Source organism: Macaca mulatta, chromosome 2 (genome assembly GCF_049350105.2).
Source record: "Macaca mulatta isolate MMU2019108-1 chromosome 2, T2T-MMU8v2.0, whole genome shotgun sequence".
Classification (NCBI taxonomy): domain Eukaryota; kingdom Metazoa; phylum Chordata; class Mammalia; order Primates; family Cercopithecidae; genus Macaca; species Macaca mulatta.
Window position 1 is genome coordinate 140,337,269 of NC_133407.1, and position 13,147 is coordinate 140,350,415.

Genomic DNA, 13,147 nt, shown 5'->3' on the forward strand with positions numbered 1-13,147 from the left:
GTCTCCAGAGACTTGCAGGTCTCCTGATGACCTAAACTTCGGCTCATGTCCCTGTGGGACATAAGAACACAAACCGTCAAAGCCCCCCGTGGGCCTAAGGAAACATGAGCAGGGCACCAGCAATTGCAGGGCTCCACCAAAGCCTGGGAACAAATTTGGTGAGGGACTCATCTCTCATCCTCCGTGTCCCATCTCCTGAGCACTGCTGGGTATGCACTGGAACACAAAAGAAATGTGTGGCTAAGAGCCCATCTACTGGCCGTACTCTTAAGCACTATCTGCTGGATCACAGCATGAATGACGACACCAAACAAAAATTCTTTCAGCACAGTTGAATGCCTGTGAAACCCAACATGGGAAACTACCCACAATTAAGGAAACTTTAGAGAATCTTGACCCTCTACAAGCACTCAGAAACAAAGCCAATTGATTACCCACAATGTACACTGCAGTCAAATCCTCAAGTTAAAAAAAGAATATGAAAATAAAAGGTTCCACCTAAATGATAGCAATTTCAAAAAGAAAAAGAAACACTAGAACCCTCAGATGATTAGGAATTAGTGCAAGAACGCTGGTAATTCAGAAAGTCAGAGTATTTCCTTACCTTTAAAAGATTATAGTAGCTCCCTAGAAATGGATAAGTAATAAGATTGAAATATCTGAAATGACAAACACAGAATTCAGAATTTGGATGTCAAGAAAGCTCAACAAGATTCAAAAAAAGTTGAAATCCAATCCAAAGAACACAGAAAAATGACTGAAGACTTGAAAGATGACATAGTCATTTTAAGAAATAACCAAACTAAACTTCTGGAATTGACAAATTCAGTACAGGAACGCAATTGGAAGCCTAGCAATTGATTAGACCAAGTTGAGGAAGGAATTTCAGAACTGAAGACCAGTCCTTCAAATCAACTTAGTGAGACAGAAATAAAGAAAAAGGAATCTTTTAAAAAATGAAAAAGTATCCAAGAAATATAAGAGTATGTAAAGGGACCTAACACTTGACTCATTGACATTCCTGAGAGAGAAGGAAGAGAGTAAGCAAATTGGAAAACATATTTGAGGACATAATCCACAAAATTTTTCCCAATCTCACCAGAGAGGTTGACATGCAAATTCAAGAAATTTAGAGAATCACTGTGAGATACTATACAAGAAGACGATCCCTAAGACACATTCACCAAGGTCAATGCAAATGAAAAACTCTTAAAGGAAGCTACAGAAAAGGGTCAGATCATATATGAAGGGAACATGAACTAGCTAACCGTGAACTTCCCAGAAGAAACCTTACAATCTAGAAGAGACTGTGGACCCATTTTCAGCATTCTTGAAGAAAAGAAATTCCAACCAAGAATTTCATATCCCATCAAACTAAGTTTCATAAGTGAAGGAGTGATAAAATATTTTTCCAGAGAAGAAGTCACTAGAGGAATTTGCTACCACTAGATGAGCCTTACAAGAGATCTTTAAGGGAGTTCTAAACATGGAAGCAAAATAAAGATACCTGTTACCACAAAAACACACATGAGTATATAGCCCACTGATACTCCAAAGCAACTACACAATCAAGATTGCAAAGCAACCAGGTACCAACACTGCGATAGGATGAAAACTTCATACATCAATAGTAACCTTAGATGTAAATAGTCTAAATACACCACTTAAAAGGCACGGAGTGACAAGTTAAATAAGAAAAAAAAAAAAAAAAAGCCAGCCTTCTACTGTCTTCAAGAGACCCATCTCACATCTCACATGTAGTGACACCCATGGGCTCAAAGAAGCGATGAAAACAGAAAACATGCAAACAGAAAACAAAAATGTACATAGGTCACTATATATCAAATAAAACAGACTTTAAATCAACCACATTGAAAAGAAGGACAAAAAGGTCATTACATATTAATAAAGGGTTCTATTCAACAAGAAGACTTAACTATCCTAAATGTGTACTTACCTTACATTGGAACACACAGATTCATAAAACAAGACTTAGGTGGCCATACAATAATAGTAGGAGACTTCAACACACCACTGACAGTGTTAGATCACTGAGGCATAAAATAAATTTTGAACTTAAATTAGTCACTTCACCAATGGACCTGATAGACATGTATAGAATACTTCACCAAAAAAACACAGAATATATATTTTTCTCATCTGCACGTGGAGTATATATTAAGATCAACCACATGCAGGGTCATAAACCTAGTCTTGATAAGTTTTAGAAAAATCAAAATCACACTAAGCATACTCTCAGACCACAGTGGAATAAAAATAGAAATCAACGCCAAAAAGATTTCTCAAAACCACACAATTACATGGAAATAAACAACTTCCTCTTGAATGAGTTTTGGTAAACAACAAAATTAAGGCAGAAAAAAAAATCCTTTTAAGTAAATTAAAATGGAGAGAAGTTAGAAAGATTGCAAATTAACAGTCAAACATCACACCTCTAAAAACTAGAAAAAAACACTATTTCTATCAAACTGTCAACCTCATCTTTCACAGAATTAGAAAAAAAGTATTCTAAAATTCATATGGAACAAAAAAGAGCTCAAATAACCAAGCTGATCCTATGGGGGGAAAAAAAAAAGCTGGAGACATCATATTACCTGACTTCAAACTGTTTTACAGGGCTGCAATAACCAAAACAGCATAATACTGGTACAAAAACAGACACATAGTGTTGTGGGAAGTCAGGGACCGCAAATGGAGGGACTGGCTGGAACTGTGGAAGAGGAACATAAATTGTGAAGATTTCATTTTAATGTGGACATTTATTAGTTCCCAAATAATACTTTTATAATTTCTTATGCCTATCTTTACTTTACTCTCTTAATCTTCTTATCTTCGTAAGCTGAGGATGTACGTCACTTCAGGACCACTGTGATAATTGTGTTAACTGTACAAATTGATTGTAAAACACGTGTGTTTGAACAATATGAAATCAGTGCACCTTGAAAAAGAACAGAATAACAGCGATATTTTATGGAACAAGGGAAGACAACCATAAGTTCTGGTTGCCTGTGGGGTCAGGCAAAAAAAGCCATATTTTTCTTCTTGCAGAGAGCCTATAAATGGACGTGAAGTAGGAGAGATATCGCTAAATTCTTTTCCTAGCAAGGAATATTAATATTAATACCCTGGGAAAGGAATGCATTCCTGGGGGAAGGTCTATAAATGGCTGCTCTGGGAATGTCTGTCTTGTGCAGTTGAGATAAAGACTGAGATATGCCCTGGTCTCCTGCAGAACCATCAGGCTTACTAGGGTGAGGAAAAACTGCACCCTGGTAAATTTGTGGTCAGACTGGTTCTCTGCTCTCGAACCCTGTTTTCTATTGTTTAAGATGTTTGTGAAGACAATACATGCACTGCTGAACATAGACCCTTATCAGTGGTTCTGCTTTTTCCCTTTGTCCTGTTCCCTCAGAAGCATGCAATCTTTGTTAGACCCTTATTAGTAGTTCTTCTTTTTGCCCTTTGAAGCATGTGATCTTTATACCTACTCCCTGTTCTTACACCCCCTCCCCTTTTGAAACCCTTAATAAAAATGTGCTGGTTTAAGGCTCAGGCAGGCATCATGGTCCTACCGATATTTGATGTCACCCCCAGTGGCCCAGCTGTAAAATTCTTCTCTTTATACTGTCTCTCTTTATTTCTCAGCCGGCCAACACTTATGGAAAATAGAAAGAACCTATGTTGAAATATTGGGAACAGGTTCTCCCAATAACACAGACCAATGGAATAGAATAGAGAACCCAGAAATAGAGTCACACTCTTACAACCAACTGATCTTTGACAAAGTCAACACAAATAAGCAATGGGGAAAGACTCCCTATTCAATAAATAATGTGGCAAAAACTGGCTATCCCATGCAGAAGCATGAAACTTGACACCTACATATCATCCTATACAAAAATTTACTCAAGATTGATTAAAGACTTAAATTTAATACCTGCAACTATAAAAAATCCTAGAAGAAAATCTAGGAAACACCATTCTGGACATTAGCTTTGGGAAGGAATTTATGACTAAGTCCTCAAAAGCAATTGCAACAAAAACAAAAATTGACAAGTGGGACTAAAGAGTTTCTGCACAGCAAAAGAGACTATCTATGACCAGAAACTATAAACAGACAACCTATAGAATGAGAGAAAATATTCACAAACTGTGAATATTGAGAATTTATAAGGAACATTGAGAATTTATAAGGAATTTAAACACATCAATAAGCAAAAAGGAAATAATCCCATTAAAAAGTGAGCAAACTGAGAATATAGGAAGTGAAAAAGTGAGCAAACTGAGAAGATAGGTAGTGATATATAATTTTTTTTTTAAAAGGGAGCAAAGGACCTAAAGAGTCACATGTCAAAAGAAGACATACAAGCAGCCAACAAACACTGAAAAAATGCTGAACATCACTAATCATCAGAGAAATGAAAATCAAAGCCACAAAGAGATACCCGTCAGAATGACTATGATTAAAAATTCAAAAAACAACAGATGCTGTTGACTTTGGAGAGAAAAGGTAATGCTTATATGCTGTTGGTAGGAATTTAAATTAGTTCAGCCACTGCAGAAAGCAGTTTAAAGATTCCTCAGAGAACTAAAAATAGAACACAGTAACCCAACAATCCCATTACTGTATATATATATATATCAAAAGGAAAATGAACAATTCTATCAAAAATACACCTGCACTCCTATTTTCATCACAGTACTACTCACAATAGCAAAATACATGAAATCACCCTAGGTGCCCATTGATGGTGGATTGGATAAAGAAAATGTGGTACCTATACACCATGGAATACTATGTAGCCATAAAAAAAAAAAAAAGAATGAAATCATGTCATCCGCAACAACCTGTGTGCAGCTGAAGGCCATGCCAAAAACCATATGTCCTCACTTATAGGTAGAAACTAAACACTGGGGACACATGGACATAAAAAAGGGAACAATAGGCACTGGTTAATACAAGAGCAGGGAGGGAGGGAGCAGTGCAAGGGTAGAAAAGCTGCTTATTGGGTACTATGCTTGCTATCTGGGTGATGGGTTCATTCATACATCAAACTTCAACATTACATGAGATACCCCTGTAACAAACACTCACATGTACCCCTGGAACCTAAAATAAAAGTTTAAATTAGAAAAACTTTGAGAATTATATAATCCTCAGTGTTTGTCTTTTTTGATCTATTTCAAAACTTACTGACGGCAAACAGCTTTTTTGGGGATGGGCATTTATTAAAACAATCAATGTCATTGCAGTTGATTGAAGTGCTGATAACAGTTGGAGCAATCATAAAGCTTACTAAAATCTGAAAAGAAAAATATTGGTGAACAATATGCCCATAGAAGTCTATGAAAAGCTACAAAATAACTAGGAATCTAGTAGGCCATTCTGCATATGTGTAGGACTGTCCATATGCCTGGAAAAGACCTGAGAAGTCCTAATCTCATACCTTTAGCTGACCTTGAGGCTCTGTGCACAGAAGAAGTAAAAGCTGAAGTAGAATTACAAACTGACTTCTTTATCCTTGAAGGCATACCCAAATAAGATGAAGTCCCTGGAAAATAATGGTAGATTTATTGGTTCCATGCTTTTAAGAAAATGTCTGTCCAATCACTAGTTGACCACTAAGCTAACTGAGCAGAGATTTCAGAGGCTCCACATGACAAAAAGTATAGAATTAGTTTAAAAAGTCACTAAACAGACCAAAAGTATGAAAAATAAGCAACAACAACAACAACAAATAGTAATAAGGGGCAGATTCTGATTTTGAAACTTACCACATTGTATTATTTATGATATTCAGGTTTTGTTAAACAATATGAGACATGCAAGGAAACAAGAAAGTATGGTTGATATACAAAACAACAACAACAACAACAAAAACGCAATCAAAGAAAGTGTCACTGATGAGCCCAGTTACTGGGCTTATTACAAAGACTTTAAATTTGCTATTTTAAATATTCACAAAGAACTAAAGCAAACCATGTGTAAACAGTCAAAAGAAAGTATGAGAATGATTCTCACCAAACAGATAATGTGAATAAGGAGATAGGAATTTTGTTTTTAAGAAAATAATCAAATAAAAATTCTGGAGTTGAAAAGTATATTAACTGAAATAAAAATTCAATAACAGGGACTCATCAGGGAATTTTTTTTCTGGCATAAGAAAACAATAGCAAATTTGAACAAAGTTAATTTTATTATCTAGTCTATAAAAAAAAATAAATGAAGAAACATGAGTAAGACCTGAAAGACTTCTGGGACAAAAATCTGGCATACAAATGAACATAGGCATAATGGAATTCACAGAAGAGGGAGAGGGAAAGGAGCAGAAAACATATTTGAAGGAATAATATCTAAAAATGTTTCAAATTGATGAAAAACTCAATCTACACAACTAGGAGCTCATTATTTCCAAGGAAGATAAACCCAAAAAGATCAATGGCCAACCACACAATAATTAATCTGTCCAAAGTCATAGACAAACAAAATTTTGAAAGCAGCAAGGGAGAAGTCACCTTACTCTGCACATGGCATTCTCAATAAGATTGTTTATTTCTCTTCAGTACCATAGAGGCCAGAAGACAGTGGTATGACATGGTCAAATGCATGATCAAAGAACTCTATATCTGGCAAAATTGTCTTTCAAAATTAATGGAAAAATTAAGGCATTCTCAGACACATAAAAAGACTTTATGGATAGAAGACCCTCCCTACAATAAACATAATAAGGGGACGTCTTCAGGCTGAAATGAAAATACTTTAGATAGTTACTTGAATCCAAATGAAAAAGAAAAGATCACCAGTAAAAGTAACTATATAGATAGATATAAAGAACAGTATAAATTTATATTTATTTGAAATATTTTTATTCTGTTTATTTAGAAGATAACATTATAAAGCATATAAAACTATGCTGATGAGATTACAGTATATCAAATATAGTTTGTATGACAAAATAGCACAAGGAAAGTGGAATGGAATTAATGGCTGTTGGGAAACCTCTGTTCTTCTCTTCTTGTTTGAAATAATTTAAGCAAACAACACACAGCAAAGGAGATTGCAGCATAGAGCAGTTTATTGAAAAGGAGAAATAATACTCTGAAAGTTAGGTCCAGAATACACAATACACCCTGAGAGATGATTCGAATTGTACTGCTTGTGAGGATGAGACAGTGTTGATTGTTACTGGAGAAACTCCCTTTATGGGAGTCTTATATGATTATTCATAAGGGGATTGGAAGAGGTGTTACCAATAAGCATGTTCTGGGTAGTCCTCTGGGTGCACATGTGCAGTGGCTGTACATGCTTGTTCATACATCATATGTCTCATTAGCATCTTAAATCTCCACATAGGGGTGTGCTTTTTACTATCATAGTGAGCAAAGGGTCAGTCTGAGGACAGGTAAAATCAAAATGTGCATGTTGTCTACAGGGGAAATTCCCTACCGTAGATAGTTGTGCTTGAATGAGTTTGACTACAATGTGAATGCTGCGGTTTATTGTATTGACTGTGCAGTCACCATAGTTGCCACATAGCAAGGACATGTTTACTTCCTTGACTACTTATCCTGCCTCAGAATGAAGCTGTATATGAATAAAATTTATGCTATTGAAGTCAACTTGGTACTAATCCAAACAAGATGTATATAAATCAAGATGTTAATTTTAATTTTCAGGGAAACCACTAACAAAATAACTCAAATATAGTGGAAGAAAAAATAAAGGTATTTAAATTATACATGAGAAAATATATCTACTTAATACAAAAGAAAAAAGTGATGGAAAAATGGAGGAGGAAAAAGATATAAGACATACAGAAAATAAATAGAAAAATGGAAGATATAAATCTTTCTTTTCAGTAATTATATTAAACGTAAATGGATTAAACACTCCAATTCAAAGGCAGGTTGGCGAAATGAAAAAAATAAAAGAAAGAACGAGCCACCTATGTGTTATCTATAAGATAAATATTTTAGATTAGAGACACAAATAAGTTGAAGTTAAAAGATAACATGAAGATATGTCATGCAAACAGTACCCCCAGAAAAAGCTGGAGTAGTTGTATTGCTATCAGGCAAAATATTAAGTTTGTGACATAACTATGTATTACTTTATGACAAAAAATATTACTATAAGCAAAGAAGGACATTTTATAATAATAAAAAGTTTAGTCTTTTTAGAAGACATAACAAATTTAAATAACTGAGATCATATAAATTATGTACTCTAACCACAGTAGAATAAAATTTTAAATCAATAACAAAAGAAAATTTGGAAAATTACAATTAGTTTGAACTTAAACTATAAGCTCCTAAATAACCAATAGATCAAAGGAGAAATCATAAAGAAAATAGAAAGTACTTCAAGGTGAAAAAAAACCCACAACTAAACTTTATGGGATACAGCTAAAGCAGTGCTTAAGAGGAAATTTATAGTTGTAAATGCCTGTATTAAAAAAATTAAAAGTCTTAAATCAATAATCTAAACTTCCACCTTAAGAAACTACAAAAAAAGAGCAACTAAATCCAAAGTTAGCAGAAAGAATAAAATAAAAGAACTATAGTGGAAAACATAAAATACAGTATAAAAAAGAGAGGAAAGAAAAACAAAAGTTGATTGAAATAATCAAAAAAAAATTGACAAACTTTTAGCTAGACTGATTAAGAAAAAAAGAGAGGTCTTAAACTGACAAAATAAGGAATGAAAAAAAATGTACATTATCACTGCCCTTACAGAAATAAATATTTTACAAAGGAATACCATCAACACCTCTATGGCAACAAATTAGATAACCTCAATGAAATGAACAAATTCCTGGGAAGACACAAACTAATGAAGCTTACGCAGTAAGAAATCAAAAATCTGAATAGATCTATAACAAGTAAAAAATAAAATTAAAAGGTAATAAACAAGAAATCCCACAAAGAAAAACATAGGACCAGATGGCATCACTGATTAATTCTACCAAATGATTAAAGAATTATCATCAATCCTTCACACACTGTTCTGCAAAGTAGAAGAGGAAGAACTAGTTCCCAACTCATTCCATGAAGCTATTCTCTGCCACCAAACCCAGACAAAGACATCACAAGAAGAATAAAATAGAACATAGACCATATCCCTTATGAATTGAAATGTAAATATCCTAAAAATTAAACTGAATTTGAACTGCCCATGGGAGACTTTCCTAAAATCTTGACCCACAATATCATGAACACAACATTTTTCATACCATTATATTTAGGGCTATAGTAGAATAGCAGCAAATAAGTTTATGTGTATGCATGTGTGTATTATATATAACTATACTATATTATTATGTATTATACATGTAACAATTATAGAAGATTAGACAAATCTAGTAATATCTAATTAATATTTAATTTATTGCAAATCTAGTAACAGTTAATTTGTTGTTTTTATTTAACAGTAATGGGAGTTGAGACCAAAAAATATGTGAGTTGTTGAAAGTCATTTAACCCTTACATGATCAAGTCTGAATTTGAACCCAAATATCCTAGACAATACTTCTCTGGAAGCTGGTATTAGGTGGATATTGAACCAATTCTTCATTTGTCTCAGATCTCAGAAAACGTAAAACTTTAGAAAAGGATATGAATATTGTACATAAAAAAAGGGGCAGACATTTATTTTTCTTCATTTTATAATCTAGAAATAAAACCTACATAGGAAATTTGTATGCATGTTTGTATGTTTGTGTTAAAGTATATGAACATATATTTTATTTTCAAGGAAGAAATTATTTTCTAAATAAGGACAAATCTCCAATTCTTAAAGTATCCATCAGAATGTGATGCAATAGGTTTTGCAAAATCCTGGTTCAGATGTAACTTAATCACTAGTCATTATTTTGATGTGGGCCATACGTAGGACTCAACTGCTCAGAATTCTTAGCCAACAAGATAAGTACTTGACAGGTTGTAATGGACTTGTCTATTTTATTTTGTTTTTTAAAACAAAACCAGTGTTGAAAAGAGAAACTTGGTTAGAATTTCCGTCTTTTTTTATAATGGATACTTTGGAAGAAAAGGAAGCAAAAGGCTGTGAATAAGGAAGATTGTTAAGTTATACTTTTATGCATTTTATCCCTCCCTTCATTACACAATATTTACTGAACATCTATTACTTGTTAGGCATGCTGGAGACAGGCAGTAAACAAGACAGCCAAGTTCTCTATCCTTATTTTATTGCGGGAGAGAGAACCAATCAAAGATCACAAGGAAACAGGACGAAAGAAGGAAACCAGCCAAGTTACTACTAAGTAGCACAACTGAGAGATACCTGTATTATCTACTGACCTTATGATGGCATCAGTAGAGATGGAAGGATGCAAATAAATATGAGAAATGCTTGGAGGCTGAACACAAGTAGTGTAATTTGTATATTATGTTTGTTTGTGTTATATTGTTTTATGTTTCATATCAGTGATGTTACTTAAAATATGCTTAACCACATATCTCTATTAAAACCAAATATTATTTGCTCTTCATCATTGTACATTTTAAAGTATTTTAGTGATAATATATTTTAATAAGTTTATTAAATCGTTTTCAAAGATTTCCTCAAACATGAACTTAATGGAACTTACTTTGTAGATTATTAACTTTCAAAATCACAGAAAACAAAATGGAGAGAAAAAAATCTCAGGTTTGGTAAGTTGCTAAATATGGAGAACTTTGGTTCTCCCTTTTTGCCCTAAATACAAGTGGCTGAACATTTTTAAACTTAATGCCTAATAATGGAAATGAAAGTGATACCATTGGCATTGCCGGTTGTTTGTATTTCTGCTAGATAAGTCACCTGAATGAAATGACCAAGTCAAGTTTGTGGTATGGACACAGATAACAATACCCATGGTATCAAAGATGAGTACCTAAAAGAGTTTGTAAAAATTACTGATAGGCTGAATTTATATTTTTCAAATGATATGCATATAATAAATTAAAACGTCAATATTTTAAAATAGTCACAAATATTTGTTTATTTATTTTTATCATTATTATTTTTTCCTCTGAAGTCCTTGCCCTTTATTGGGCAAGGGGTGAGGGAAGCAGACAGACTGGTTGGAGGTAGTAGATGGGTATGTGAGGACAAAATGCTACCCAAAAGCTAGCCAACCCATATTCCATTGAAATGGATGCTAATGCCCTTCAAACTCTGGGCATTGGTTTCACACACATCATCTTCCAGGGATAAAAGAAGGGGTTCTTGTAAAGCTTCTTGTTACCCTCAACCATGGAGGCAAGTTCTGAGTTCTGGTTTTCCTAGGACACTTCTAGTCACAAAGATCTCTGGAGTGATCAAGCATGGTGGAGTGGCAGGGTGAGTGTTTCAAAAGGATAAGTAGAACCAGAGTCCTGCCCAAGCCCTGTTACATCAGTGCCTGCATATGGGCCTCCCAGCCCAACCAGAAATTGACAGAGAGGCATGTATATGGTAAAAAGATATGCATATATTTAGAATTAGCCAGCTAGACTCAGTTTAGATGATCCCAATTTTGTTTGCAATATCCAAAAGCATCGTAATCAGGCAGTTGAACATACGCCTTCTTCTCTCCATCAAGCCGAATCAGAGTGTTGACCTGACCTTGGCCACATCAATGTCATAGAGCTTCTTCACAGTCTGTTTGATCTGGTGCTTGTTGGCTTTAACATCCACAATGAACACAAGTGTGTTGTTGTCTTCTATCTTATTTGTGGCCAACTCAGTGACCAGAGGAAACTTCATGAGAGCATAGTGGTTAATCTTGTTTCTCCTGGAAGCGCTCTTCCAAGGATACTTGGGCAGCCTCCAGAGTCACAGTGTCTTGGGCCTCCCGAAGGTGGGTGATGTGAGGATCTTCTTTTTTTGTGTGACTGTGGACACCTTTCAACACTGCCTTCTTGGCCTTTAAAGCCTTCGCTTTGGTTTCGGCTTTAGGAGGGGCAGGAGCCTCCTTCTTCGCTTTCAGCGCCATCTTGTGAAAAGGATATTTGTTTATTTTAAATAATCAGTTTCTCTCTTTGCACCTACTTGAAATTATCAGAGAATGGAAATAAGATGAAATAAATTTAAATGATAAAACTAACATTTTAAAGTATATTTTGATTGTTGCATCCCACTTGTAAGTATTGAAGAGCTGTAAGTTATCTAGTTCTACACAAAGCTCAGTGAATAAAAAGCATAGGGCAAAGTAAAACTTTTCAATGTATCAGAAAAAAAATATATGCCATTTGCGAAGTGTATGCTCAATTCAAGGTGTTGAAACTATCAAGCCTCATGCAAGCTTTTTCTTAGCTTCTGTAATACCAAATAAGCCCTGCTATATGTCTTGATTTACCATGAAAGTTAAGTGTCACATTTTAGGCAAATGAAAATTATTAAAATTTGACAGCTGGCAAATTATGCTAACATCTGGTAACAAATCATTCTTGACAGTTCAATAGTACACTTCTTATTCCATAGCTATTAATATTATAAACAGCAAAATGCAAAAATTATAGCACCCAACTAACATATTCCCTGAAGTGATAGAAGGAAAGGACTGTTTATCTTAATGTGTAAGAAATGTCATCTTTTCACATCTGAGGTTTGAAGTAGATTGGAACTGAATAACTATAAACATGGGTGGTATCATGCAGTGCCACAAGCTAAAAAGAGATTTGAAAATTTCTGAATTTGGAGTGACATGATGATACATTTACAGTATGTGGAGGGAGTAAAGTAGTAAGAATAGATTGTAACCAATAATAGTAACAATAAAATCACATTACATGCTTATTCATCACTCATCTGGTACAATATCACTTTCTTGGTTAAGTTGGCTAATAGTTACATATAACGGAATTTCTAACTGGTGCTTTAACAAAATCAAGTTCTACAGCTACTCGGGAGGCTGAGGCAGGAGAATGGTGTAAACCCAGGAGGCGGAGCTTGCAGTGAGCTGAGATCCGGCCACTGCACTCCAGCCTGGGCGACAGAGAGAGACTCCGTCTCAAAAAAAAAAAACAAACAAAAAAACAAAACAAAAAAAAATCAAGTTCTAGAATCTAGTAAGTGGTTAATTCCTGTCTGGCTCAAATACCTGGCATTGGGATATGGATGTTCCTTGCTCTCACCCAACTT